The sequence below is a fragment of the Myotis lucifugus genome, unplaced genomic scaffold (assembly GCF_000147115.1).
Source record: "Myotis lucifugus unplaced genomic scaffold, Myoluc2.0 scaffold_787, whole genome shotgun sequence".
In the NCBI taxonomy this organism is placed as follows: Eukaryota; Metazoa; Chordata; class Mammalia; order Chiroptera; family Vespertilionidae; genus Myotis; species Myotis lucifugus.
The window spans coordinates 106843-114932 of NW_005871835.1; the positions used below are offsets into that span (position 1 = coordinate 106843).

Genomic DNA, 8090 nt, shown 5'->3' on the forward strand with positions numbered 1-8090 from the left:
TAGTTAGTAAGATGCACTGTAGAGGTGCGGTACCTAATGGCTGTGAAACTAATCCATCAACCCCCATAATAGAAACTGAGGAATGGACAAGAGTCCCAAAGAATTTGGAGAAGGCACAATAAGTGGCCCCAGTGTCAATTAAAAGGGAGATCTGCTTACCGGCCACCACAGTCATTACCTGAGGCTCTGTCCTGGTGATGTAAGTCTGTGGGGGCCCTGTCAGGGCCTGGGCAGCTTCTTTTGTCGCCAGTCCCTGGAGGTCTGGGAGCTCCAAACCGGATCCAGAAGGCAGCCTTGCTGGCCTGGCTGAGGTCCCACCCGGAGAGGCCAGACTGCAGTCTGATTTTCAGTGGCCTTTCCTTCAGCACCTTGGGCAGGGCCCAGGCGGGGATCTCAGGTTTGAGCAGGACTTGGCTCAGTGTCTGTCCTTGTTACATTTAAAGCATGGGCCTAGAGGAGGCTTAGCCCCTGACTTAACCTCAGTTGGAAGGCCGGCATTTTGATTGGGATTCATGAAAATGGTGGCTAGGAGCTGGAAAGCTTCCTTCTGGGCCTCAACCTTGGCCTGATCTCACACTTGTTTTTGGATTTGGGTCTCCTTGTCTCTATTATTAAAGTCCTTAAAGGTCAGATTAACGAGGTCTTTTTGCGGGGTTTGTGGACCTGTGTCTATTTTTTGAAGTTTATAGCATATGTTGAGGGCTGGTTAGGATATAAAATGGGTGTCCAAAAGAAGGGTTCCCTCAGGGGAGGTGGGGTCTAAGGTGGTCAATTTCTGTAAGGCTTCCCTGAGGCAGGAGTGGAGGAGAGCTGTGTTTTCGTTAGGACCCTGAGTGATTTCATTAAGTTTGTCATAATTGACCACAATATCCTCAGTTCCTGCTGCCTCCCTCAGGAGTAGAATGGGCACGAGAATAGAAGAGGCTGTTGAGGTGGCCTGAGAATGAGTGTTAGATGGGAAAAGGCTGTTTTGGAGCTCATGTCCTTAGGATTTGGGCTCTCAGGGACTCGGGAAAACGTATTAGCTGGTTAGGAGGGTCTGGGTTTGGGGAATCTACTGCAGGTGAGGGAGAGGATGTATAAGGAGGTTGGTGGTCTTCTGGGTAAAGAATAGATTCAGAATCAGAATAGTTAGGGGTAAGATGTTTTTTATGTGAAGGAGAAAGATCTGATGGGCAGAGGAGACTGAGAGAGAGGATTGGGACTGAAGGGTGAAAAAAGGCCTGGACGTAGGGAATCTCTGACCATTTTCCATTGCAGAGACAGCAATTATCTAAATTGCTCAGTGGTTAAAATTGAAAATGCTGTTTTCAGGCCATTGAGATTTATTATCTAGTTTATGTTGTGGTCAAACAGTGTTACAAAATAAAGTGAGGTGATTGGGCATGATCTCCCCTGGGAGTGTGGCGTGGCCCACGAGAGAGGAAGGGTGAGTGACACACCACAAATCCAAAGGTGACTGTGTCGGGCAGGCGTCCCTGCTGCTAAACAAATCACTACGAGAAATGAGAGGTGACCCTCTGGACTGGGCAACCCCAATCCAGAAAGACCCAAAGCCAAATGGCTGAGGCGTCTTCTGGCCTAGTGCTAGAACTTTTGAGACAAGAGACTTTTGAGAAGTCAGTGAGAGAGAGTGGGCAGAAGACTTGAGACAAAAGGAATTGTGGAACGTCACTCACCTAGAGAAGATTGGCCAGTGTGGGATGGAGAGTCAGCAATGGAGAAGGAGAGATTCCCAGTCCGGTGTCCTCCTTGGCTGGCTCAGGGGAATCCCATAAGGGAGGGAGGCTTGACTGAGGCCAGCAATGAGTCACCTGAGTAGGATTCAGAGGTAAGCCCAGGACGAGCTGCTGCTGCCTACTGCTGTCTGAGTAGCAAACTTGGGGTGACTGAAGCTGAGATGATGGCTTCCCATCCCATGGAACCCTCTTGGGTTTTGGCACCAAATGTTAGGTCACTGAAGAAGGAATGCACGAAGCCAGAATGGTGGGGGATTACAAATTTATTCAATCATCCACACACCAGGTGGCTGAACCTGGATGGCTCCAGCACCCAGTGACAGCAGTCAGCAGATTTTAAAGGACTTCTGACGGGTTTTTTCTGAGCAGAGGTTTCTTTATGCATACCTGGAGGGGAGAGAATGGATTGTCATCACAGCAAGTGAAATGTGGTCTCAGCAAAGGAAATGTCCATAGTGAAATGACCTGAAAAGCCAGTTCCCGGGGGAGGGGTATCAATTCAATTGCTCGATCAAACCTAACACCTCTCCAATCTGAAATATGAGGCTATAATCTTAGTCTGTCTGGTCCTGAGAACTTCCCTGGCTCCATCGCTATTGGTTCTAGATTCCTTCTTTGTTCTTCTATCATCCCTACATTCATCAGTTCCCCTTCCATCAGGGACATTTATTTCCTGTTAAATGAGAACACCCTGCACCCCATTCTTGATTTCAATCACTCACCCAAAACCCATGGAAGAATTCACTCAGGCAACCCTTCTAAAGATCTGGAATCTTCCCTATTATTTCCAGATTCTTATACCTCCTTCAGGAAGAAAGATGTGGATGAGAGCAGGCCTGGGATAAGACAGGACTTCTCTCACTGCCATGAGCTGGTGCTGCCAGGTGAGGTCACCTGGATCAAAGCCCACACCTGAGCCAGGGGAGCAGCTCCTCCCACCCCAATCCAGTTCTCCATTCCCCATTGCAGACCAAGCCCAGCCAGCATCTTCCCCTGTGTCCCAGGCAGTGGTGGGGGTCACTTCTGAGGAAAACTGATCTGCGTGTTGATTCTCCTGTTTTCTTGCAGGAAAGAAGTGAAGAAAAACGCTATTTTCATCGATGTGGGAGTCAGCAAAATACTTCTCAAGAGTCCATTTTTCATACTTTACATCATAATGACTAAGTTACACAAGAACAAGTTAGCTGCCCTTCTACTAATCATAGGGATCATGGTGACAACTTTGTTTTATGAAGTATCTTCTGAGAATCCTGGAGAAAGAGGTAAGTTTAAAAATGAGCGAAATGAATATTGGCCAGGTAACTCAGTTGGTGGGAGATTTCTCTTGGTACACCAAGCATTTAGGTTTAATCTCTGATCAGAGCACACACAAGAATCTATCAATGAATGCATAGATATGTGGAAAATAAATGGATCTCTCTCTTTCTCTCTCTCTCTCTCTCTCTCTCTCTCTCTCTCTCTCTCTCAATGCTTATTTAAAAAAAATGAGTGAAGTGTTAGAGTTGGATATTTTGGGCACTGAACTTGTAAATAGAGCCAAGAAGACTTTTAGACCATGTTTTAGTGTGTCTGTAAAGATAGTAATTTCCACAGAAGTGATTTTATAATCTCTTTCTTATATCCAACAATTCACTGGGCACAGCAAATCTGTATTAACTTTGGGAATCAATATTCCTAAGGTATAATCTCCAGAATCTGCAGGATCCCAAAATCTAATTCAGGAGAAATGATTAAATATATGGGAGATGTTTAGGTTATGGGAACAAAACCTTTGCAAGATGTAGTGGCTGTTTTGCTTTCAAATACATAATGGACTATCAATGTTGATGAGATGTCTGAATGGATTAATTCAGCAGAGTTAGAACTAATCTATATGAGCTTTAAACATTTCAACTGTGAAAGATCCTTCTTATGATTGTGATGATGAAGAATGATTGTGCCTAAAGTGCATGCACCCACAGGGGGGAACGTTGTCTCACTCACTGGGGCGTCCTGCACAGGAAAGATCACATGTGCAAGAAGTTACTGAGGAGAAGCCAGGACCAGACAAATGGTGGGAATCAGGGCCTTAGAATGATTATTTCCTGACCCCCTCACTGCCAAGGATAATTCTTCTTGGAAAAACCACACATTTCTGTTCACCCATCACTACCCTCCTTCAGTTCCCTGCTTTCAGAAGTTGGTGTCATGCTGCCCTCCCTTAGTCTTCTGGTTGGGTTTCCTTTCCCATCCTCGTCCCTCCTGACAGCAGTGTCCTCTTTCTCCCAGGGGCCCATGCAGAGTAAACGACTTAGTTAGGAAAGTTACCAAGAATAAACTGAAGTCTCATCCCATTCTTTTCCAAAGATACTTTGGTTCTTAATTCATGTACAGATCACAAGGGCTCACCCATGCTGAGCTGGAATATTCTCTTTTTTCTTAAAAAGAAAATAATAGAAACTTTTAAAAATACAGAGAAATAGAAACATCCATAGTTCTATGTGCCAAAATTAGAAAAGTTAAAAGTTATCTATACTTTTTAAATTACACAACTTTATTAAAAAGTAGGTTACAAATAAAATTGAATGTTATTTCACATTTCCCTAATAATGAGTTATTTTATCCTTCTGATAAATTAATCAGTATTAAGAATTTGATATATATATATATATATACACTTTTTATTTTATTTTATTTCATTTCTTTTTATCTTTATTGATTAAGGTATTACATATGTGTCTTTATCCCCTCCTCCCTCCCCTCACTCATGCCCTCACCCCCTGGTGACTGTGTCCATTGGTTATGCTTATATGCATGCATACAAGTCCTTTGTTTGATCTCTCTCCCTTACCCCCACCGTCCCCTATCTTCCCTCTCAGGTTTCATGGTCTGATTGGTGTTTCTCTGTCTCTGGATCTACTGTTGTTCATCAGTTTATGTTGTTCATTATATTTCACAAATGAGTGAGATCATGTCATATTTATCTTTCTCTGACTGACTTATTTTGCTTATCATAATGCTCTCCAGTTCCATTCATGCTTTTGCAAATGGTAGGAGTTCCTTCCTTTTTACAGCAGCATAGTATTCCATTGTGTAGATGTGCCACAGTTTCTTAATTCACTCATCTGCTTATGGGCACTTAGGCTGTTTCCAAATCTTAGCTATTGTAAATCATGCTTCTATGAACACAGGGATGCATATATCCTTTCTGATTGATGTTTCTGCTTTCTTGGGATATATTCCCAGAAGTGGGATCACTAGGTCAAATAGGAATTCCCTTTTTACTTTTATGAGGAAACACCATACTGTTCTCCACAGTGGATGCATCAGTCTGAATTTCCACCAGCAGTGCATGAGAGTTTCAATTTCTCCACATCACCACCAACACTTGTCATTTGTTGATTTGTTGATGATAGCCATTCTGACAGGTGTGAGATGGTACCTCGTCGTTTTGATTTGCATTTCTCGGATGATTAGTGACTTTGAGCATGTTTGCATATGTCTCTTGGCCTTCTGTATGTTGTCTTTCAAAAAGTATCTATTGGAGAAACAAAGATGGCAGCATAGGTAAACACCGGAAATTGCTGCCTCCCACAACAAATTCAAAAATACAACTAAAAGGCAAAATGGACATCATCCAGAACCACAGGAAGGCTGGCTGAGTGGAAATTCTACAACTAGAAGGAAAGAGAAAAGCACACTGAGACTCAGAGGAGGTGCAGAAGTGTAGAGGTATGGAGGCGCACACGGCAAGGGCTGGCAACTGAGGACGCGGCTGTCTTTTTGAATCAGGAGGGAGTCACAAGCCCCCGACTGCTCTGAACTCCAGTTCTGGGTGAGTCTCTGGGGACCCAGACTCATAGAGGGAGAAACTGGACTGTCTGGCAGCGGGCAGAACTCGAACACTAGGGCAGCTTTCTCTCAAAGTTGCTTGCAGCGATTACCAGGACACTGAGATGCGGGAACCCTTAGGGCAGGGCTGAGGATCAGCCATAGCTGCTTGCTCCTCCCTGTTGATTCCCTGAGACCCCGCCCCACCCAAGCTGTGTCAGAGGCTTTGGCATATGAATTCCCTGGCCCTTGAAATCTGAAAATTACCTAACAAACTGCAGCTGGGCCAGACAGACCCAGAACTTCCAAGAGAAGGCCCAAGGCCTCACAACAGCTTGCATTGCTTCACAGCTGGGTCTCATGTGGGCACTGCCAAACCCCAAACAAGGAAGGGGAATCTGCAGATCTCTTTGTAGCTCCTGCTGGGTAGCTTCAGGCAGAGGCTAAATTAGCACCTCCTTAGATCCAAGAGCCAGTGTACCCAGTGGTCAGAGTGGGACCATCCAATTACAACTCCTCAGATCCATAAGAGACACATTAAGGGGGCAGACTCAGTGAGCACCAAAGCCCCACTGAAGCAAGCCTTGTCTCATAAGGGTGTCTTCAGCACAGAAGTTCTCCCACTGTAGACACAGCTGACTCTCACAGCCAATTGGCCTGGAGGTCAATTCCTCCCAGTGATACCTACAACAATCAAGGCTTAACTACAACAAGAATGTGCACAAAGCCCACAAAGGGGTTCACCAAGAGTGTCCACCTCAGGTAATTGAGGAGGCTGAGCCACTGGGCCCTATAGGACACCTAGCACACAAAGTCACTCTAACAACACAGGGAAGCATAAAAAATGCGGAGACAAAGAAACGGGTCACAAATGACAGAAATGGAGAAAAGCAAACTACTGGATATAGAGTTCAAAACCACATTTTTAAGGTTTTTCAAGAACTTTTTAGAAACTGCCAATAAATTTAGTAAAACCCTCAAAAAGTCTGGTGAGACCCTCAAGAAATCTAGTGAGACCCTCAAGGTTTTGAAAAAGGACCAACTAGAAATTAAGCATACACTGACTGAAATAAAGAATATTATACGGACTCCCAACAGCAGACCAGAGGGTCGCAAGGATCAAGTCAAAGATTTGAAATACGAAGAAGCAAAAAACACCCAACTGGAAAAGCAAAATGAAAAAAGAATCCAAAAATATGAAGATAGTGTAAGGAGCCTCTGGGACAGCTTCAAGCGTACCAACATCCAAATTATAGGAGTGCCAGAGATGAGAGAGAGTAAGTTATTGAAAACCTATTTGAAGAAATAATGACAGAAAACTTCCCCTACCTGGTGAAAGGAATAGACTTACAAGTCCAGGAAGCACAGAGAACCCCAAACAAAAGGAATCTAAAGAGGACCACACCAAGACACATCATAATTAAAATGCCAAGAGCAAAAGACAAAGAGAGAATCTTAAAAGCAGCAAAAGAAAGACAGTCAGTTACCTACAAGGGAGTACCCATAGGACTGTCAGATGATTTCTCAACAGAAACTTTGCAGGCCAGAAGGGAGTGGCAAGAAATATTCAAAGTGATGAATGCCAAGAACCTACAACCAAGATTACTTTATCCAGGAAAGCTATCATTCAGATTTGAAGGTCACATAAAGAGCTTCACAGATAAGGAAAAGCTAAAGGAATTCATCACCACCAAACCAGTATTTTATGAAATGCTGAAAGGTATCCTTTAAGAAGAGGAAGAAGAAGAAAAAGGCCAGTGCTCACCAAGGAGAGGCCATGTTCAGTTTCAGCAATAAGATCGTGAAGCCCAATGGCAAGAAGCTGGAGGAGTTTAAGTCTGACACACCAGCCAAGAAAATTGAAGTTGGTGACTGTTGGAGAATCATTAAAATATTTGTTTCTGTTCTTTAACTGAAATCTTTCCAGAAAATCCAAGTCTAGCTGGTTATACGAGTTGGAGATAAAGCTGAGTGGGAAGCACATTGTCTTTATCACTCAGAGGAGAATTCTACCCAACCTAACTCTAAAAAGCCATACAAAAAATAAGCAGAAGTGTCCCAGAAGCTGCACTCTGACTGCTGTGTATGACGTGATCCAAGAGTTCTTGATTGTGGGCAAAAGAATCCCCATAGAACGGCATGGCAGTGGGCTCATGAAGGTTTATTTGGATAAAGCCCAGAACAAGATAAAACACAAGGTTGAAACTTTTTCTGGTGTCTAAGAGAAGCTCATGGGCAAGGATGTTAATACTGAATTCTCAGAATTAAAGTTTTAAACAAAAATGATTAAATAAAGATTCACAATAATAAAAAAAAAAGTATCTATTTAGGTCCATTACCCATTTTTTGATTGGGTTGTTTATCTTCCTTTTGTTAAGTTGTATGAGTTCTCTGTAAATGTTGGAGATTAAACCCTTATCAGAGATAACATTGGCAAATATGTTCTCCCACGCAGTGGGCTTTCTTGTTGTTTTGTTGATGGTTTCTTTTGCTGTGCAGAAGGTTTTTATTTTGATGTAGTCCGATTTGTTTATTTTCTCT

General features: G+C 43.4%; 1 pseudogene; it reads left to right on the forward strand.

Moving 5' to 3' along the window:
- Positions 1-7326: 7326 nt before the first annotated feature.
- Positions 7327-7825, forward strand: LOC111823975 (annotated as a pseudogene).
- Positions 7826-8090: the final 265 nt, after the last annotated feature.